General features: G+C 40.8%; 1 protein-coding gene across 2 annotated transcripts in view; it reads left to right on the top strand.

The window, feature by feature from the left end:
- Positions 1-23,414, top strand: part of zbtb16a (zinc finger and BTB domain containing 16a) — a 135,968-nt gene that overhangs the window by 84,666 nt on the left and 27,888 nt on the right. The window lies entirely within an intron of this gene.

The following is a 23,414-nucleotide window of genomic DNA, read 5'->3' as shown; positions in this document are numbered from 1 at the left end:
AATAATGCAGTCATTAGCTTGGGATATTTTTTGCATAAAGTTGATATTTTGCACTGTCCAGAATAAGAAAGGTTCATCCTCTGAGGTGCATGACTGTGCCAGATAAACAACATGGCAAACAGCCCAGCCCAGATTTTGCGTGCTCTTGTACACAAGTATTAACTTTGGCCTAATAGCGGTGTCACATGGAATACCGGGGGGATCACCGTCCTCTAGCCCTGCCCCAGCATGACAGACAAAATCAGATGAGAGAAAAGAGTGCAGCTACTGCACATTCAGACCAGAAACCGATTCCCAAAATAGCCACACATCATTATCATCATCTTGTGTTTTGTCCTTCATTCGAAACTGTGACCCTCAGGCTCCCAATATCAGCTCCCATTGGTTGGCTCCACTTTTTCTTTGCGGCTACTCATACCCCCCACATTCCTCCAAAATATTTGAGAAGGGAAGGTTGGGTGGTGTAGTCAGGATTTTGAGGGGCAATGGTGAGGGGGGGGGGTTACTCCTGAGGGGCATGCCCTCAGCCAATCAGCTTGCCAGAGGTAAAGAAGGGTTAAATGAGGCTAATGATCCAACAGCCATAACAGCGGAAAGGAGCACTCTAAATATAGGCATTCTAGTCTGGAACGAATAGAAAGGGTTGGGGAGGGTGGCAGCTGCAGCCAGGGCCAGACGTGTCTTCCTGCCAGACAACTGGAGCAGCAGCAGCAGTAATAGTATAGTAATCATCCATGTGTTCAGCCCCTGTGAGGGATCAGAGTTTGAAAAATGGGCTCTGATAAAATATGACAAGGCAGTTTCACTGCACGGTCTGATTCTCACTTTCAGTTTCTCTTTGCTTATAATCTTTATGCTGCTGCACACCTACATTATGAAAGTCCTGGCTCTGGATTTGAACACTTGACATTTGACATCCTTGTTCTGAAGGCCTGCACCTTAATGTTAAAAGATTATAATTGCTGTCATTGCTGTAACTCAGAATCAATACACATTGTCTGTTTATTAGCTTACCAATATTTAAGTGTTTTTTTTTGTTTGTTTTTTTCATCAGTTACTAATCAACACAAGAGTCTTTTACAGTCATTTGAATTACAGTTGTCCACACTGCCTTATGCATGTGAAGAAAGTAGAGGTTCTCTTTGTGCTGCAGATCCGCTCATTTGCTGCAGACAATGTATTTGTTATTGCCTTATCTGAGTGTGTTTGTGTGTGTGTGCTGTTACATATGGTGACATTCAAAGGTTAAGTATTATTCATGCACTGAGCTCCACAGTGAGTTGAAGGTTGATAGCATTTAGCCAGTTGGTCTGTTTCCAACAGGGAAAGACTGATGACATGAGAGTTAGAGAGGTAAACAAACAACTCCCTTCCTGTGCCTCTCACTCTAACTTTGTGGAGACTTATGATGAGCTTGTCTGGTTTTGTCTGCTCTATTGTCCAGTGGGAGCTACTTGTACAACCACACATGTAGGTCTTCTCCAGTCAGGTCAATGGACAAATCAGGAACTTTTTTTTTTCTTTTTCTTTTTTTAAGTCATAAACACACCACAGTGCAGCTGTACATCATGCTCCCATGTACTGTGGGACTGGATTCTGTATTCATTCATTTAATTTACCACTTGACAGGCCAGTCTTTCAGGCTGTGGCCTGCTAGGACACTGATTTTGAATACCAAACTTTGGAAGTTGGAGCTGTGTTTACATCTTAGCCTCTTTTACTTTTTGAAGCTCTTAGGGTCTGAGAATAGCTTAAAAGAAAGACAGTCCCAATTTTGTATCATTGGGTGTGATGAATATGGCATCCTCATGGACCTGCCAGCAGGGCCTTAGATTTTTTATTCTATGTTTTGGATATGGTCTTCTTTATGTATCTTGAAAATGTAAATAATGATATCTCAGCAGAATATACAGGGCCAGACAAAACAAAAGAAACTACATCAGATCACAACAGCAGCTTCACTGGACAGTACTGTGTTAAATCAGTTTGAGCTCGAAAGCTTAACAAACATGGATTTATTTATACAGAAATGTCTGTGTGTACAGTACCCAAGACGCAAAACATCAGAGAGGGCGTGTGGTGGGAGCAGGGGGTTACTGTTGGCCATCAAAGCCAGATTTGATCTCTGCCTGCCTCTTGGCAGCGCTTCAGCCCTTGGCTAATGTTCTCTGATGACAATATTTGGCCTCTGAAACTGTGGCTGTTTCTTGCTGCTTTGAATGGGAAGTATTGTGGCATCTCTCCTCTGTCGGCCTGATCAGCTGCAGTCTGACTAAACCTCTGTCTCTTTCTCACTTTGCCTGTCTTCTCCTGCTTTTAACAGAACTGCCCGTGTTTGGTAGATCACACACCTCTCTCTGTCGCTGAACAGCTAGCGTATGTGGGACGTATAGCGGGTGGTTATCCAAAACCATTGAATAGTTTGGGGGCCGTTGAGGCATTCCTTAAGTTGTCGTCATTCCTAACGGACAAGCTCTATTGCATGGGGGCAGGGGTGACTGGTCAGGATGCCAGGGCAACTAGCAGCAAAACATCATGTGGCTGTTTTTACCCAGTGAACTCGTGCAAATACACACGCACAAACACTCACTGCAAACTATCCCCTACTTTGGCAGTGTTGTGCAACACATACACACTCAAATGAATCCAGGAATGCCTGTGTTCAGGAGCCGAAGTCACTTGTGAGTTGCATTACATCTACTCACGGCTAATTTTTGTCACATATTTTCCAAAATTGGATGGCATCGCATCAGAGACTCTGTCTCTCTAAACTGGGACTCGCCTCAGGGCTTTTGTAAGCAAGAACACAGTCTGTCTGGCTTTCATGGAGCTCTCATCCTTAAAGAAAAACACTGCTGTCATTTAGAGTTGTAGCCCATTTACTACTGTCTCTGTCTCGTGTCCTCCAATTGTTATGCAATGTGTGCACTGAGACTTCGACTCATTTTTAAAGACCTAGCTTGGCGCTGATAGCAGCCTTCGCAGGCAAACACAACATGTAAGGCTGTACTTATAGGAAGGATTTCCTGGTGGAGACTTCCATTTCATCATGTGCCTGTCAGATGATTGACAGGAAGCAGAGCGTAATGTAATGTGCATACTGATATGAAACCACTCCAGACTGCATTTTTATTTTGAAATAGTGCCTAGGCAAGTGTGAATAGCTGTCAGTGGCTTCCTCTGAATGGAGAAGCAAAGTTAAAAAAGAATGAAACCCTAATACTTGCACTTATTACTAAATAATAGTAGACCAGATTCAGAACTGACATACTACATGTCACTGCTCTGTGTGGTCATTTGTATTCAGAATTTCTGGAATTTATAAAAAAAAATTTGCGGGAAGAACGTTAAAAATACAAATGTCTCTTCTAACATAGACAAATAAACCAGACAAGAAGATTGCCTATCATGGAATGAGTTTCTAATTTCTTCCTATCATACATTTTTTTGAACGTTTGAGTGTGTCCAGCAGCACACGACAGTCCTGGACAAGGACTAATATAATCAAAGGCAGGGGCAAGCGAGACCTTTTGCGGAAATATCAAAAAAGAAAAAAAACTTAATTAAATTTTAATGTGATTTCACATGATGTAATGCCAGTCTGCAGCCAAATGTCCTCAAATGCCAAAGCACGCCAATGTGCTCAGACTTTTTTTTTTTTTAATCTGAGCAGCATTGTTCCTTTCAAAGAGATTTTTTGTTCAAAATGACATGCTTTACGTGATGTACTGGCCGTCGTGCCTTTCCTCTGGGAGCCCGTACAGGCAAAAAAGGTCAGTTTTTTTCAATGTCAACATAAGCGTCAAATTTAGCTGTTGTATTTCTAACACTGGCTTTCAATTAATGGGCCAGAAAAAAAGGATTTTACCTATTAATGAGGCTTGGATTTTTTTTTTTTTTTCTAAACCAAGGACAATAAAGTGCTTCAACACATAATGTGAGCTCAGCTATTGCAAGGCACAGTAAAATTTAAGGAGATAGTTACTTTTTAATACGGACAGTCATTATTACATTCTGTTTTACAAATCTTTGGAGGTTTGGTTTGCGTAGGAAAGTTGCTCAAACAGTACCAACAGTCCTCAGAAGTCAGAAGTTCCTGGCAGAAAAGCTGTAATTGTCCATTACTGCTGTTCACTGTCATTTCCTCTTTGTGATATCAGCTGTAAGCTGTTTCCAGATCTGTTTTAATGTGGATTTTGTCCCACACCATAATATCATATTGTGAAAGTGTTGTGCTCATTTACGCACAGCAACCATCAACGTGTCATTTTCAGTTTGCATTTCCAGTAAAGCCTTTCCCCCCGTCAGGCTGTACAAGACTGTTCTGATCTCTGAGCTGCTGTTTTTCTCTCATTCTGTCTTTATCTCTGTACTCCTGCCAGCTATCGTCATCTCTTTTTTTTCATTAGATTGTTTCGGTCCCCGCCATAATTTATAGCTCTTGTATTTTATTGGTGAAACCCACCACACTCACATTCCACTTGATTAAACTGGAGCTTGGTGCAGAAAAGCAAAAGGTCAGAATATGTGCACAGAGAAAGTGGCTCACAAACAAAAAAAGTTAAAGTAGTTTTTTTTAGTCTGTCTCTCTGCTGATTTCAAAAATGCAGATTTCATTACTAGGGCTTCATGCATTTTACAGGCTCTGCAGGCTCTATATTTGCCAATGTGAATTGTATATCCGTAAGCGCACACTTTGTAACTTGCATTGAAATCTGCACATTAATCCGTCAAACCAAGGACACAGACCGTATGAGCAGTTGCCTGTTATTCAACATGAGTTGTGAGTAGCACTTGAAAAGATAGGAGACTGCATCCCCCAATGCGACCTGTGTAGAAATTAGTTCGGAGTCCACAGGCTTTGGAAGAATTTGTTGTCCAACTGTTGGTGTTCCTGTTTATACATGAATCATCTCCATGTGCACACACACACAGCGGTGCCAGAGAAAATCCACATATAATAGGAGGGGGAGGCTGCTCTCTTACTCTTCTATTTTTCTTTCTTTCTCTCTTTATCTCCCTCCGTCCTTTTTTAAAGTCTTGTAATACAGGGAAAATATGCAAACCATGGAGTGGCAGTAGTGGGTTTAGCCAGTGGGAACACAGCGTGATTCCAGCAGGCCGCGGCCACAGAGTAAACACTTTCTTTTCTCAAGCCAGAAATAGTTTGGCTGGAGAGAGAGCGGTGGAAAAGGAGGGAGGAAGGAAAGGAGGAGAGACAGAGGAGGAGAAGGAGCAGAGGGGGAAAAGGGAGTACAACAAGTTATGATGGCCAGAAAAAAAAGAAGCTCTTTTTAGTCACATTATTTCTTTTCTTTCGCGTCTTTTTCTCGTCGTAAAGCGTTCACTCTGCTCGCCTAGCTATCCGTTACCTCCAGTACCAACACACATACAAACACACACACACACACACACACACACACACACACACACACAGTCCACTCATGTCACTCAAGCAAATTAGGCCAATGGCAGCGCTACACAGGGGTCACGTCAAAAGTGCCGATTGTCTCAATCACATTAGTCCAGCACTGGCATCTGTTTAGCATTTAGTTAATTGTGATGTTATTAACTTGTCAGTGAGCATTAGGGTGGCGATAAGCAAAGCAAATATTCTTCCACCCCGGGCAGGCAGTGCTACACATGTGTTGCTGATACACACACATTGAGGCACCACACATATATGAATGTACAAGCATACAGCCCCCCTGGACCATGAAAGTGTGAATGCAGTTCCACTCAACCTACTGATCACTCTTAACTCTTATTAGCCGTTAGAATGAAATCATCAGCATAAAGATAAAATAAACACGTTTATGAGGCATTTTATCTCAACGCAGCTACAGGGCAGATGTGCATTAGCATTATGATTTCTGATCACAAAATGTTAGCGTGGTGAGCTTCCTGTCGGTGTCATCTGGTGAGTCAAAATGTTGATTCACACCACCCAAGTGCTCGTCGTTTCGGCATCCCACTCATAAATGAGCAAGCTGTCCGCGGACGAAGGAAGATTATCCGTCTGTCTGTCTGTCTGCCTGTCTGTCTGTCTGTCTCTCTGTCTGTCTGTCTGTCTGTGCCCAGCTGGCCAGGGAGCTCACATAGGGTATTTTGGGTCACTGTGTGGTATCAGGTGCCATGTTCACCATGCCAGGCCAACACTGAGACGTACAGACACATACAGAGACAAAAGTATTTGCCTGTTTGCATCAAACAGGCAAAACATTACACAGTACATGTTTATGGCTTCTTGTTTAAAGCTACAAAGACTGCACTCACTTTTTTTGTCGGGTTTACTCATTGCCTTCTTTATTTTGTCAAAAAATTGTTTTGTCTATTAGGTGTCAAAAGATGGCTAAAAATTCCTTGTTTTGCTTTTTTAAAGGACTCAAAGATACAGTCAACTGATAAAAGCTTCAAATCCTCACATTTGAGTAGCTGGAAAAAGCTGCAGTTTTGGAGCTTTTGCTTGATAATTAATTTCAGCAGTTAATCAATTATCAAAACTGTTGTCAGATAATCAATTAATCAGCTCTCTCTGTACCAGATACAGGATATACAGGTTCAGTGTCAATAATTCACAGTATTATTTCATAAAAAATTCTTTAGGACAGTGGTGCTAGAAAGTGGTTTCTGTTTCTATATTGTGGGTGATATGATCAATGACTGATGATGTTTGTAAGATGATCATTTAAAACCCCACAGCTCCCTTTTACCTCTGTCTCTGTAAACAAATGCCTCTTTTTCTTTGCCTCCCTCCATCTCCCCCTCCTTGGCACTCACTCTCACTCACCTTCCAAAATAAGAAGAGTACAAGTGGTCAGAGACACTATCGGTGGCTAAATTAAATCAAGTGGCACTAGCTAGACTACAGTCAGTTCTCCCGCTACTAACCTCCTCCTTCTCCCTCAGCAAACAAATTTTTCCCCAGATAAGATCTAAATGAGTTTTTCCAGGCGAAGGAAGATCCTCCGTTTGGCTGATGGATACTGTGCGGGGCTGCAGTGTGACCAACACCCGGTAGTAATCATCCGCCACAGCCATAAGTGTTATGTACAGCGGCCTATGTGAATAAAGGATGTGTGGTTTGTGTGTAAATGAGATAAAATGTGTGAATGAGAGCTGGCACTGCTACGTTGCCCCGCACCCAGCTTCATTCATTGAGAAATACCCAACTGGGCCCCTGCACTGCAGAGCCTCAGTGCCGAGGCTTAGTGTCATGGTGGGCACAGTCGCATTGAGGCATCACCACAGGAAACCATGGGACAACAGCATGTCAGGGAGGGAGGTAGTATTCTTATGAGGGGGAAATAGGTGGGTGGGATCCAGTAGCAAATTGGGATGTCCGTAGTGTGCAACAGTCGGACTGCGGGAGAATCCCCACATGGATGGATCATTGTAAACCAGGGACAGCAGCCACACATCCAGAGAGACCAATAAAATGATGTGGTATGGGCAGCAGGAGGGTGGGTTTGGGGGGAGCGGATTATAGACTCCCAGAGGGCTCTACGATTCACGGGCCATAAAATGGAAGTCAGCAGGACACACTGCAAATCTGGCCAGCCAATATCCACCATCCCTTTCCTCCCTCTTTCAACCCTGAGGATGTGTCTCAGCCGTATGTCACAATGCAACCCCAGCAAGCACGTCCCGTTGTCGGACAATCTTAACTCCCTTGGATGCCGCTTTTCTCTCCTGTTACATTTGCATGTCAGCCGCTGCGGCTTTGTTCAAAATCTGCTTGGTTAAAAAAAAAAAAAAAAAAAAAAAAGGACAGATAAGGAAAGAGACAGAACAGTGGAAATCAACGAAGGCATTTGCCATTCAGGGAATAAAAAGGCCGCTTTTGTCAGGAGGTTCCCTACTTTCAGATATCCCATCGCATTTTAACCTTGGCAAGGCGAGGACTTTGAATATAAAAGGATTCGCCCAAGAGAGCGAAAGAGAGAAAGAGATGTGGAACACTGGCCCCACGTCAACAATAGCCAGGGTTCTTTTGTCCACAGTGTTATTTGAAGTAAATCTCCCTCTGTAATTAGATTGGAGCTGTTTGTGGACATCTTAGGAGAGCACGTCAGTGTTAAAACAGCAACGCGCGAGGGCCCTTTTAATTTACAGTGCAAATACCTTTCGATTAGCGTGGAGAGTGAGGAGGGGGAGCAGGGACTGAGGAGGAGGGACAATAGAGGAGTCTTTCAATCCTTTTCTTTTTGTTGTTGTTGTTTGAGAGCGGGAAGAGGTTCGAGCAGCTCTCCTGTGTTCCTTAATTGTGAAGCAAGGAGATTAGTACGAGTGCTTCCAACCTTTCACCCCAAACAAAGGAACCATCAGATCCAGTTGCCTAGTGACACGGGGGTTTCACACCGGCAAATTTAGCCACTTCCTTCACCACTCCAGCTCTTCACGGAACATCTTAAGAGCAGGAATGAAATCTCCAGCCTTTGCTCGTGCACCCCATGCAACCCGTTTCTGTCCCTGTCCGTCTGACAGCACCCTTAATGGCACCGAGCAGCCACGCTAATGAAAATGGCCGTTCGTCCTCACTCCAAGTCTGTCTCTCAGACTCATATAAAAGTTAATGTACCCGTGACAATGACATTCAGAAGACCGTTTAGCTTTGGACAAATGCTGCATTTCTTGGTGGCAAGAGCAGCCGGGCACACAGAAATGTCCTTTTACACTGCGCGCAGCTCAATCAAAGGGCACTTAGCAGTGTCATATTGATTATGGGAGCTTAACCCCCGTCAATCTCTGATGGGTCATTTTGGCAGCCTTCCCATAGATGGGTTCAATGAATAGAACTTGCCTCAACAGGAAGAAAGGGGTTCCATCATCGAAGGTCGGTGCTGATCATTTCTCACATAAGATGCTGGAAGTGATATATGCTCATCAGAGGGAGACCCATATGTATGTCCGTCTCTCCCGCTGCCTCGAGGCAGGAGGAAATTATTAAGACAAAACAAGCAGAGATCCTGGACAATTCCAATTATGAAAATGACTTATAGACCTAATTAATTATTACTCCATTTGAATGTGATTTCAGCTTCCAATTGATGAGCTGAGTCCATCTCTCTGTCAAGGAAATGAGATACTTACCAACCAAGCTATAACGAATCAGCTTAGATCGCTTCACACTCATGCAAAGAGGTTTTAATATAAAGTTCTTTCTTATGTGTTGTCCAGTGATTTTAAAAGTATTTACAACAGTCTATGAGAACTAATAGAAGAATAGTATACATTTCATCAGTTAGATTTCAGGAATTAGGGAATTTCCAGGCTGTTCTAAATCTGTGGTTTATTTCAGGAAAACTAAAGGAGAAACGTGAATGTTTGCCAGATTTTCATTTCTCAATAGAATATTTTATTCTTAGTCATTCTTTAGTCTGAGCCTCAGAGGTCTGGACCCCCCTGTATGTGTTAGTTACAGTAAGTCCAGCTTATAGTCAGCACTGAATTTTGTAACTTTCATGCTGCTTACTTAAGATAAAAACATGTGAGATGTGAGTGAGAGAACTTTTATGCAAACCAGAGGTTGTGATTTTACTGAAAACAATCTGCATGTTATAATAGCAAAGATATAATGAGATTACAATATATTCTTAACAATAACCCCATAATCATAAAGAAGCGAGATGATATTTACAAAATAACAGAGACTTCATTGTGTTGATTGTTAGCTATGGAGAAAGTCTCTCAGCTCAATAGGTCTGGCTGAATCTGACCATGTGGCACACCATACATTCAGACTGGGAGGAGTGAAACTGAGAGGAGTCATTGAGTTGGGTTTGTCTTGGAGGTGGCCTGTCAGGACAATACTCCGAAAAGGAACTCAAGTGGGACCCATTACACCCCACCGAGGGCAGACTCTTATCAGTTAATAGCAGGTTTCCCTCTGAGAGCAGATTGTTTTGATAGATGGCACCTGGTCAGGACTTTGCAACCAGCCACAAAAAAAAACACACACTCGAGTATGCTAGATAAGCTCTGGGAGAAAAAAAAATAGAACCAGCTTCTATGAGTGTTAATTTGTACATAAAGGCAGAGAATAAGAACATATTCATGTCTGATGTTTTCTGTCTGCTTGAGTCACTGTGCTTTCTTGTTTACTTCTTCTTTCATTGTTTGGTCATGGTAACAAAGAGTACTGTGCATGTTTGCTCAGGTGTGGTGTTAGGGATGAATCGGCATTTCGCTCGATTAGACAGCATTCTTGTTACAAATCATCATTTTATGTGCCCTATTTGAAGAGACCGCTGTGACCTGGAATGCTTTCATCTTAGTTGCTGTTGACTTCAGCATCCTGAGCTTGTACATCAGTGGCCTTTTCATCATAGTTTTTATTCCAAAGTAAATACCTATGGTTTAGACATAAGAACAAGCTATTTAAATGTCTCTAATCAAAGTGAAGCTTACTAGTAGAGGGAGCCAAAAAAAGTACCACATGATGTGTTATTAACCAATCTTCGTATCAGATCAAAGTTAAAACAAATGTCTCACAGGTCATTTATAATTATTGTCTAGTGAGTCTGTCCTGAACTGGTTCAGCAAGATCCTCGGCTCTTATCTGACTGACAAGCCTTTGTTTATAGTCTGACCTGCCCATGACTTAAGGTTAAAGATTGTGAAGGACCAGGAAGCTTGAATTCCTTTCTCTTTTTCTTTTTCCATCACTGGAAAGATGGTGGTGTAAGTCTTGATGTCAAAATATTACAGTGTGTACAGTCACTTTTACTCCCATTGTTTCTGAACAACATTATGAGAATCTTGGCGGAGGCAGGTGAGCGTTGAATGCAGAGCATTACTGAATCCAATATAAGTTACTGTTGAATATTAATGGTTTCATATAATGAAAAGAATGGGGAAAAACAACTGTACATTAGTCATGCATATTAAACATGAGAATGAAACGCGGGGTTGTGCATTTGTGGAGAAGCACAGGTTTATTTAAGAGCATTTAAAACACTTGATAATATTTCTCCGGTGATACCGTTGAGTCAGTGATCACTGTGCACCTTTCCTTGTTGTCATGCTGCTGCCTTTCATTCCTGCTCTCTTGGTTCTAATATGTAAATGGTCTCTTAAAAATTAATTTAGCATTTAATTATGTATTTATTCACAAGCAAATATGCCAAAAGTGTCTGTGGTGTCAGCAACACGCGCGCAAGTCAGCGGCCAGCTGTTCTCTCTGCACTGACCTTGACTAACTTTTACAGCTCAGGAGCAACAGTATCATTTAATAGGAAAATCTGAAGTGGTCTGCACAGCAGTTTAATTCAGTCAGACCCCGGACAAGCACACGCAATGGAGAAAAATCAAAAATGAAGACACAGTTCGCTGCACACCAATAAAAAAATTAAAAAAAACGGAACCTATTTTAGACTTCTTGATATTTATTTTAATATTCTTTTTCAAGTGGAAGTGGACATTACTTAGAAAAATTACAATAAATATACAGTTTTATCCAACAAAACAGGTAATTAAAAGTAGCCCTCATAGAGAATTAAAGAAACTAAAGTACACACACTGTTTTATAATAAAACATTCAGTGTGAACTAAATAAGGAGGCAGCTGTATTATACTATATTTTTACTTCAAATCCCATATTGTTAAGATTATTAGACTTCAATTGCTACTTCACTGTCACTATAATAAACAGTAAGCTGTAAATGAACACAAGAAGCTAGTCCACATTCTGTAAAATGTCTAGCTGCACTGCATTATGTTAGAAATGCTAAAATCCAAGAATTTTCAGTATTAACTCTGAAAAATGAAATAAGTGGAATTTAGACAAAAGAACTTGAAAAATTCAGATAAAATCCTGATCATAAAATTTTTCTGTCATTTATTGTTGACTTGTCTTTAGCAGCTATTTGGTATTTTTAATGATTTTACATTTTCTTCATTTTTGACATCATTTTTTCTTATCAGAAGAATATTCCGAGCTTTTAACAACAACAGAGGTGTTTCCTTGTAAAGTAGGAGAAGGAATTGTTCAATTCCTGGGAACAAAAAAAAGTCCTGTGAAAATCAGTGCAAATAGTTTGTCTGCTTTGATTAAGAAGCGGTTAAACCATTGTTGGGACTTGTTTACTGAGGGCAGTTTTAGATTAGTGGAGATTACTCATCACCAAATTCCTGACACTAAAATTTAATTTGGCCAGGGAGGGTGAAGTTAAGGAGTTTGACAGGATGAAACAAGTATATTTTTTTACAGAACAGTCTTGACTTCTCAAGCTTTCATTTCTGAACACCCCCACGACCACCACCCTTGGCCAAAAAAAAAAAAAAGAAAGAAAAAAGTTTCCTACTGAGGAATGTTTGGGGGTGGGTCCACTGGTCCGACTGCAGTGTCCCCTTACAGTCCGGCTGACCAGCAGGCTCTGAGGGGTGATTGATTGTGTGGTGCTGGGGCCATCAAGGACCCTTTCTGCAGCTTTAGAGGTTAGGGGTCACCTCTTCTGCAAATCTGCTTCCTTTTGTACAGTCGCAACACCAGGAGAGCAGTGTCACATCACCCCCTTCTCTTTTCTCCCCCCCATCCCTCCTCCCTCTTGTCTTCACCCTGGGAAAATGGGGGAGGCGTCAATTAAATCTTTTCTCTCTTTCGCTTCAGTTCTCTCTGTCTTCTGAAGTTGCTCCTTTAAAAAAAAGCAAATTCTTTAGGTTTAAATGCAAAGAGGCGCTCAGGGCAAAACTGCGGTGCTGTTAAAAAGGGTGTGTTAAGGTTTCCTCAGAATAAAACTAATGATAATGGAGCATGCAAGCTGTTGTAGAAACACTCCTTAATGGATTGCTTAAGCAAGCAATTAGCAGTACACTAACAGCCAGATATCAGCATCTGAATGGTTTAAAATATGTGTCAGTTGTAGTGATGCTATGTGGCAGTTACTCTTGTTAATAGATTGATGTGAAACAGGGCGGACTGAGGCATTGATATAATGCAAAACAAGCTTCTTCTGTTCTCTCTGGTACTGTTGACAAGTTCTCAAACTAGACTCTGGAAAGGTTTTGCTGTATTGTATAATCTTCCTCCCCCACACAATAAAAAAGCCAAACCAAAATCTAAAACCATAACCGTTTGATTTAAAATCTTTGATGGGGAGGGAAAGAAGAGGAAAGAGGGGAGGGTTTGGGCTTCGTGGCCATCCTTAAACACCAGCGAGAGCAGAGAGAAGGCCTGCAATGTAATCCTTTTATATGTAGTCGGTCCGAAGGGTTTGCTGAGGGATAACATTGCAATTCAGAAAATGTGGCTGGTCCTTGGCCCTCAGGGGCCAAGCCTTTGTGGTCACAGGACCAGGATTACACTTTAACCCCCACCACCGCAAGCAACCAGTTCCCCCAGCCCCCCCTGGCTAAGGCCTGGGGTCAGGTGAAAGGCCAGGAATCTTAAACAGGGCAGAAAAGGAGGGAAAAGGGAAAAAAAAAGAGAAAGTCCATCCTTTAAACATGCCGAAATGCAGTGCTTTGACCCAGTCCTGGATTTCATTTGGATTCCACCTCTGAAGACCATAGTTTGTGCTTTGTTCCTCTCCAATAAGTAGATGCCAAGTATTTACATCACCAATCAAGTAAATGTAAGGAAACAGGTTTTGTTTGAACTATGAAGAACTTTGTTCAACAAGGTATGATTTATTGAAAGGCTTTTCAGTGCACTAAATTAGTTTCTAACAGCAAGGTTTTTCTTTTTAACTAAACAATTTGTCACCATCCATTAAAAACACGGATGAATCTGTAGTCTATCCTTAGGACAAATGTCAGTATTTTAGATGAAGTTTTGCTTGAACCTGTCAGTGCATGTCCAGATACTGTTCATGGACAAAGTGATATGTAACAAAATGTCTCTTTCTCCTCTTTGTGAGTACATTCTACTACAAACAAATTAATTATCTTGGCATCCATGTAGCAGTCTTTTTACATGATTCTGTCATGCCCATCACAAACTGGTCTCGCTGAATTTTATGAAATTAGCACAAGGTATTAACATACAGATTTCACAGTCCATCCCAGGGAAGTGTGGGAAATACATTTTCTCACCACAAAATCAATACATGAAGGCAGACTGACCTAAAACAGATGGCGGCCTGAACACTCTTAGTGTCTGAAAGTGTCTGATGTTAAATGTTAAGGGGCAAATGGGTGAAAATGACATGTCCTGTTAGTGGTCACATTATCCAGTGAGTGATGCAAGAATGCAATGGTCTCATCATTTCTGTCCACAATACATGATCAGTGTCCGTGCTCATTTTAATCGAATTTGAAGATGGCGTGTGTGTGTCGTCTCCAGAGGCAGAGTCTTTGTTATAAATCAGCCCGTTGTGGCTGCGTGGTGCTGCTCAATCACATGTATGAAGTCAGAAATGTTGGTTCTGTCTCTAGTTGCTGCGTGTGTTCTCTCCTGACCACCCAAGTGTGTGAGCAGAGGCCGTGTTTGTGCCTGTTGTGTGTTGCTGTCGAGTGTGTCAGTCAGCTTGTTTGCAGGCCAGATATACTGAGGAAGCGATGGGGTCAAGGTAGGAGAATCCCCCCCCACCCAAAAAAAAAAGTGTGGATTTATAGCAGCTAGTCTGGGTCAGAGAGCCAGTGGTCTCTCCCTCCCACACCTCACTATAATTTCCTGGGCTCTGTCCATGGAGAAATATGGCCTGGAGACACAGAGATATAGGAAGAGAGGAAGAGCTAAAGATAGAGATGATGGGGCAGACGCAAAGTGGCGAGACAAGGAGATGAGGAAGACGCAGTGGGGAGATGTCAACAAGTTCCACACTGTTTTCCAGTTCTCCACCTTTTTACATTAAGCACACATCTCACAATGTCTTTCATTAAGAGTCTTAATGATTCTTAATGATACTCAGGGAACAAATAAGAGGCTCATCAAAGAATCTTTCTGCTCCAAAAGGTAAAAAGATAAGACAGCCAATGTTCTGTTTTTATTATTGTCAGCCACTGAATCGATCCTACTAATAAGTATTATCTGTGTCCAGGTATTTCAGGAAATTACTGTGCCTTTTTTTATAAAAACGAAACTATGTGTTTGTGATGTGTTTTTAAAGATTTTTTGTCAGGAGGAATGAACGGGCCCAGACACAGGCAGGATTGGGAGAGAAAGATTCAGACGTTGGTTTTGGTCTTTTCATGAGATTTGTTAACAGTAAGAAACATATAAAATATGGGCATCCTTATCTTTATCTAAGATCTTCCTTATCTAAGGTACAGACTGCTTTGGATGGTTCTTTCAAAATCGTTCACCATACCCGGGTTCATCCTGTACCTTCTTTCTGTTCAAGGTCATATTATTTAAGAGGCTCCATTGTTACTCTTACTCACCTTTAAAGGTTTCCCTGTTGAAGGGTTTCCTAAACGAGTCCCGACATTTAGAAGACACCCGATAAAGTTACTGAAGGTTGATCAGTGATTCCTAAGACACTACTGGAGTCATTTAGAGAACTGTTGAATTATACTCTTTATCCAATTGTGGTATCAGATCAGGGTTGTTGTTTTTTTGTCTTTTTTCCAAAAATATTGAAAAACTGCTACATCAAACAAAGCCAAAATAAAGAGCAAGATGAAATTTTTAAAAGTACAGCCTGACCTGCCAACTATTGCTGCAGCATGAATGGAAACATTACTGTTCCTCTGTTCTTTGTGAGTGTGATTAGAAGTCAGTGTTTTATTTAGTTAGTTAGTTATTTAGTTTTTATTGGGAATAGCAGGGCCATGTTTTTTTGCACAGTTTCAGTAATTCAGCTCTCCTAACTTAATTACTTGTTGGTCAAGTATGTTTCTATAACCCCTGTTTAATTGGTGCATCAAAGAAGAATAATTTGTCTTATTCTTCTTTGATGCACCCAATTAATATTTGCTGCTTTGCTTTGGCCCAATTTCATTTAGAATTTTATGACAGTTTGCTCAAAATCAAAATCTCAGTATCAACCAACAATTTAGTCTAATATTAAATCTTCAATAACCTACTGAGTATCCATCCCCGCAACTTTCCAAGCGCATAGGAGAACCTACAGTGGCCTTCAGGTATTATAAAAACGCAAAAGGGCCTCTCTAGAGCCAGTGTTTGGTTTGTACATTCTAGGCTACTGTAGAAACATGGCGGGCTCCGTGGAAGACGACCAGCTCCCCATGTAGATATGAATTTGTTTTTAAAAAGAATTTTCCATGATGAACTACAGTCATGTCCTTCACATGGTCTTGGTTCAAGATACTAATTTCCAGAAAGAATAACCTCAAAAGAGGATAAAATGTACTGGGAACAACTGGAATTATCTCAATCCTCCTGCAGAATAAAAAGTCCTCAAGGCTCATATTTGACCACTTGCTCGTTAAGATGGTTGTTGCAATGTATCTCCATTGTATACCTGACTTTCCTGCTCGTATTGTGCCCACGTTAGAACAGCATGTTAGAGAAAGAGCATTTACCCCCAGTGACCCCAATGCTCCATAACAAACACCTGACCCTCTAAACTACTTTCTAATCTCCATTCTCAGCCATTAACTGTCTGAGCGGTGGACACTGACTCTTAAGTCTTACCATATACCATATAAGAGGCTTTTTGCTGGAGGCAAACTCCACTGAACTGGGAGGTCATGTGAGGACTTCTCTCCTTCCCCTGTTGCTCTGGCTCCTCAGTGGGAACCAGTGAGTCTGTGTGGAGACAGAGGAGCGCCCCCTGCTGTCCAGAGGCAGCACTGAGCCAAGCAGACAGCTGTCTCACACATGCTACCCAGCACAAGCACTTTACTTGCTATATTCACACTCATCTGTATCGCCTCTTCTTTATTCAGAGGTGACTTTATGGGGCCGTTTTGTTGCGATCAGTGCTATCATCGCCATTATATGATTATCTTCCACTAATCTCTCCAATGTAATAGTCCTGCAGGACCAATTTCTGGAGCGGGATCGTTTCTTATCTGCATTTTTAAGCAATCTGGGGCAGCAGGCTTCTCACTTCTCCCCAGAGATGGAGGCTTAAGATGATGGTCTTTTAGTAATGATTTCATTTCTGCCTTCAGTGAATCCCAATTTGATCATCGTGAATGGGAGTATTCAGCTTAGCTCAACGGAATTTGGCAGCATCTTGGACTGAAGTGTGAATCTGTGGCAGTATGCACTCATGGTGAAGACATATGAATATCTACATGAGAATAACAGATCTGTATGCTTATTCCACACCTAATGTCTTTTAGCGAATATTTTCCAAAGTCTTCATTTTTCAAAGATAATTTTAGGATTAGTTTTATTTCCTCCTGGATACCAGTTCTTTGTGAGAGCTATTTTAGAAACCACAGGTGGGCACATACAGGTGGTTGTTAACAGTCCTGGCACTGAATACACTTGTTTTCTCTCCTCTCTCTTTCTGTCTGAGAAGCTTTTGAGCCTCGCTGAGTTTCTCGGCTGCCTTTGATTTTCTCGTACAAATGTGGAAAACATGCGCCTCCTCTGCTCTCATCTGCCTGAGCATGCACGCAGCAAAAAGACTAAATCTACAAGCTGCCCAGCGATATTGTGATAAGTGGAGTTCCCTGGTGAAAAAGATGAAGTAAGGAATTAAATCAAAGCCACAATTTAGATGTGTGCTAGGACTGTCTTTATTCTCTTTCTTTGTCAAACAAATATGAAATATTGGCTTTGTGCAAGGAGCAGAGGAGCATGTGTTAATGTGTGCAGGTCCAATTTGTTCTCCTCTTAGTACTTTGATTGGAATTGTCTGTTCAGAGTTCAAACTGAAAGATTTATACAACAGTTTAGGCAATAACTTTAAGGAAATATATAATGTAGTGGTAGCCTGTACAGTTTACAGAATATACTACAACAGACTTATTTCTGGAATAGTTTTCTTTTGCTTTATATTTCACTTTAATATGATGAAAATTTAGACGATGATGCAATTTTCCCCAACATGTTTTAAAAGCAATTGATCAGTATTCATTATATAAGGAAATATAATGGGGAAATGGGTCATTGCAGTAATAAATAAAAAATGTACAGCAGGAAAACCAAAAAAGAAGGTATACTATTTTGAGTCATGTCCACGTTTCATTCTTTTAAAATCAGGTCCTGCAATTCACTGCAATGTGGATAAAATACAAATTATAATAAAATGTTCCCTTACATCATTAGAAGGGAACTCATTAATAATTATAATGAGAAAAAGAGGAACACGAAAAATTTTTAAAAAGACAGATGAAAATTTCTGTATATTTAGAGAAACTGGGTCATTGCAGCAATAAAGGTATAATGCACAGCAAGAAATTTTTCTTTTTTTTAAATATACAATATGCAGTATTTTGCGTCCTGTCCACATATTTTAAATCAGGATCTGTCTTTGCTGTGAGGGCACTTTCATGCAAGTTGTGTATTGTTTTTATTACACTGGGGTTTAAATAACAAAAATTACAAATAATGCCAATTTGGTACTTGAATATTAATCATTTCTAGATTCTGTGACGTGATTTCTAAATAATCTTTGCTCTTAAAAAGAGGTATTTAAGCAACCTGCATAGAACTGGCAGTTAAATATAGTATGTTCCTATCATGTAGGAGTGAGAATTGTTCTGCAGCACATAATCCTGTATTCCATCTGTCTTCCGTAGTTCTCCTGCATGTTGATATTAGAAGTTGTATGTATTTATGCTGCATAACCCAAGTCGGCTGTAATCCTTATTTATATTCTGTTTTAATATTTATGTTCCATTTTTTTTTCATGCTACTTGTTGCTACATTGAGCCACTTCCCCCACAGGGATCATTAAAGTTTTATCGCTTTTTTTTTCCTCTTATTGCTGTATATTATAGAACAACAGCACACTACTGTATGTAGCACCACCAAAGGACACAAATGAATGAAACGAGGCCAAGACACAATCGTAATGGAGAGAGAGAACAACCCTGTGCGCTCCCCCCACACCACCCACCATCCCCACAACCTCCAAATCAATTTCCTTTAAATGGAATTAAGTGAGATTGAGACACACCACTATATTAGTTCTTCAAAACGCAACCCTCCCAGCAACTCAAAGACATGCACACACACACCCACACACACACACACACAACACTTCCTCTCCTCCTTTTCTTCCTCTCCAACAACTGCCTTTTTCCCCTTGATGGAGTTTGATCAACACGCAGCTGATCTATAAATAAAGGCTTTTTCTCCAACCCACAAAGTCATGTTGGTCGCTCACAGTTTGGCTCCAAGGTCATAGCTGCCCGAACTCCCCTTTATTGCAGTCATCCACCACTTGTTTGGGAAATGGCTTTAAATGCGCTTTAAACTAATGTAAATCTGTTGTTCGATGGAAATGGACACATAAAATGAAGAAATGAATGCTTTTTTTCTAAGTGCATAGATTTTTTTTAAATATAGTCTCTGGGGAGATGCAGTAAACGCACTTGAAAACCTTTCTAATACCTATAATCGCTAATTTAACCTATGGTCACATGCATCACAGTAAGTGAATGTTATCAGCCAGATGTTTCACACAAATGGGCCCTAAAATGATATGAATCATTAGGTTTCTGTTTTGTTTTAGAGTTTTGTGTTTAAAACACATCATGGAGTAGTTTGTAACTTACCTGCCTAAACCTGTCATACGCAACCGTTCTGGTTAGGTTGAGCCACAGTAAGCGAGTAAACTTTGTAACTGCGTACACTATTTTACCTGACTTCCTCCTTTGCTCCCGTCATAATCCCTACGTCCACTAGAGGTCACCTAACAGTGAAATGTAAGTATGGGTCGTAATAAGCTGCTTGCACAGTCGACTTGTTGTCGGTCTCATTTCAACGTAGAGATACAGGCAGAAAATCCTAAATTAGTAGCCAGTATATTTTTTTTATAAACAGTCTCAGCCTCCTGATCTACCACCTCTTCGCCGTCTCACTTATTACACAAGGTCAAAGTCTGTCTGAGGGCCCACATTGCTCATCTCGAGTGCAAACTGTTGTACAGTTGCAGTGTTGCATTCAGGCTGTGAATAGCAGCTCATGATACATTGCTGTGGTTTTTGCAGTTGCCCTTTGCTTATTTACTGCTAATGGTTTGCTTCACAATGATACAAGCATAATGGGAGTATTTTTTTTTATTCCATACAAAAGCTGCTGGAAGCTGTGTACACTATGTCTTGATCTCATCAAGATGAACTCCAGTGTCACATGATTATTTTTCGCATTGTGTTTTTTTTTTTTTTTTTTTATTACTCCTGGCATTAGGCAAGACTGGTGTGTGCACCACTGCGGTGTTCCTTGTGGCACGTTGACAACTGTTTTGCAGAAACGAGAGAGGCACAGCCATCACATGCGTCTGCGTTTTCCTCACCGCATTTCCTCTCGAGCAAATACCTCATGTATGTGTATTAAATGCAAACCTCTCCCCGACAATGGAGGCTTGTAGCGCTCTGTGACTTTTCTCTCAGACCTCCACCCCTGTACTCATCCTCCGCTATTCCCAACAAAAGGCCTAGGTTAACTACATTAAGCTGGCCAAGAAGCATGCCATCCCCATTGTACCTAATACCTTTCTCATTCAGTAGCGATTTGGCTATGCTTTTTCCCTGAGCATTCACATATGATTTGCTCTACTTTTTAAGGTTACGCACGTCAGATAGCCGCCTTCTCCTAACCCCAACACCCCTCATCTCTGTTTCTTTTTGTCCCACCCCTCCCTTCCCTTCCCTTCCCTTCTTCCCAAGCAGTCTGAGAAAACACAACAAACACCCCATCCTGTCCAGGGTGTCTGTGTTGGAAGGCATGGAGGGTGCTCAGTATGTGTGTGTGTGTGTTGTGGTTAGGACAGTAGAGTGAGGTGCTAAAAGCCTTTTGTCCAGCAGGAAAGACGATGTCAGCAGCCACAGTGAGGGGGAAAAAGTGAGGGGGAGCTAGGGTCATTTGGCTTCAGCCTTTTTGTGTGTGTTTGTGTGTGTGTGTGTGTGTGTGTGTGTGCGTGTGCGTGTGTGTGTCTATGGGTCGAAGGACCTAAGAGCCTGTGACTAATGTGGGTTTGCAACCCCGTCCCCCCAACCCCCTTTTCCTTTTACATTGTCTGCCCCCACTGTCCAGATGGCCAGTGAGAAGAATAAATCCTGGGAAGGCGAGGAGAGATTTGGGATTCCATTGCAGGACAGGGGGTAAAGGTGGGGGGTGATGGGAGGTTGACAGGGTCTGGGTGGAGTTGGGTAAGTCACTCCCAGTCCGTCTGGCCCACAGACCCTTTATATTTTAAAGAAGCAGAGAGTGTCCTGTGGGAAAACACTACTTTTCTGACTTTTACTTAAGAGTAGAACTTTAATGAAGATGAAGCTGAACAAGAGGAGACAAATAAACTAACACTCATAGACAACAAGTCAGCAACGATATCACGTGTTAGTAGAGGTAACTTTAAAAGAAAAAATTAAGAGGACGTGAAAAATGTTGGAAATATCTTTATTAGCAGCAGTAGACAGGGCTAGCACATGCTCCTTTGGGGCCCAAATGAGCATTTGGTGAAAAGCACATAACATCATTTAAACATAATACTTGAATTATAATAAACAACCAAACCCTGATAGACTCTACCTGTTTACCTGACATCTCTGTTTACCTGATGTCTCAGACCGTGGCAGTACAACTGAAAAAAAATACAAAATAAAAATGTTGGAAATATCTTTATTTTTTCTCAACATTCATAATTATATAGTAGATATTATTTTATGACATTATTTTATATATAACATATTTATAACATTAAATTGTAGCATAGATAAATGTCTATAAATTCAGCAGGTGCTTTCAAGGGCATTTCATTCCCTGCTTCCACTTCAAACATCATAGCAATATTTTTTCTATATACTGTAATTGAGATGAAAAACCCTTTCCCCTATTTTTACCTTATTCTTTGTTGAAAAAACATGTTTTTTGTACAGTATATATTTCTGTATTTTTATTTGGCAAGTGTGGGTTGGTATTATGTTTAATTTTATGTTTGTGATAACTGGCTAAACACTATGTTTGAAGAAAATCAGCTATGCTTGTTTCTTACTTTGAAATTATACATGTAAATTGATTCGCTCACTTTGTACAGACCAACAAGTCTCTCTGTGGGTTGTGGCGGCAGCATAGAAATACAGACGGGTCATTTTCGAGGTGTTCAGGGAAGGCAGAATAGGGGATGAGTCTGTTTTTGAAGCTGCACGGAAGGACACCGTGATCAAAGAGGAAGGAAATGATGCAAGAGTTAAAACGGTGAGAGTTCCCCTGTCAGCACGTTAGCAACATAGAAAGTTGACTTCTAGTAATTAACTTGTACAGACCTGACACACACACGGCCAGTGTGAGGTGACATTTTTGGCACTTCTTGAATTGGTCTGAGACCCTTTTCCTGCTCTGTCTCTCTTTTCATCTTTTGTTGTATATAACTTCACCTCTGAAGAAAACCCATGTTATTCCTCAGGCATTTTAATTATAGTTTGTTTACGTCATTTACTCCTTACAGTTTTAGCTTCCAAAGCTGAATCTCTTCTTTTAATGTGCACAGTGTACATTTGTATTAAATGTAGCTCATTGCAGGTTCTATAAAACCCCTATTGTTGTACCCAGATCAGAAGATCTGAAAGGTTTTTTTTTTCTTTTTTCTTTTTTTTTTTTTTTTTTTGGATGTTCAAGATCATTAATCTCAGTGACAGGGATTTACATCAGCCCACAGATTAACTGATATATTTGGAGTGAAAATGTCTCCATTTCCTGTTAAAGAGAAAAATAGGACTGCTCTCAAATGTGGTGCTTCATCTGTAAACACACAATTGAGCATTATATGTGGAGAAAACTGGGTATACAAATGACCGAGCTACGCAAATTTCTCCGTGGGATACTCGAACCTCCCACTGAATGCTGTCATTTATTTTCATTGGTTTCCTGCAGTAATGGACTTCGCTTGAACAACATCTTTGTATTTAACCTTGAGAATGAAGCGTCTGAGTGCATATGTGCATTTAGGTAGTCACAGACACACACACACACAGACGCACACTTAACTATGATGATCATCTCACTGTTTTTTCTTTCTAATAGCACATTTTACTCAGCTTTTTGCACAACGGTCACAATGTAAATTAAGCCTTTTAATTTAACACTATCAGTCATGCTCTAATAGCCAGTGTTATTTATTGCACAGGTATTTTTTCTTAATGTCATTGGTGCACACAGTAAATATCTGAGAATATGTTTGCTGTGTTACTTGTTATGATTTTGTTGCAGCTAGTCTACTTTACAACACAAATACTAATTTCATATCTTGCAACACTGGGTTGATGCACTACAGTGGTTTTGCATTGTACCTTATAAAAGTTTGGTGACTTAGAGGACACAAATAAAAAGTGTCAACATGAGTGCAGCAGAGACAGAGACATCCTGACTGATCTTTAACATTCCTGGA

The sequence above is a fragment of the Toxotes jaculatrix genome, chromosome 12, assembly GCF_017976425.1.
Source record: "Toxotes jaculatrix isolate fToxJac2 chromosome 12, fToxJac2.pri, whole genome shotgun sequence".
NCBI lineage: Eukaryota > Metazoa > Chordata > Actinopteri > Toxotidae > Toxotes > Toxotes jaculatrix.
The sequence above is the reverse complement of the archived record's forward strand: the minus strand, read 5'-3'. Positions and strand labels throughout refer to the sequence as shown.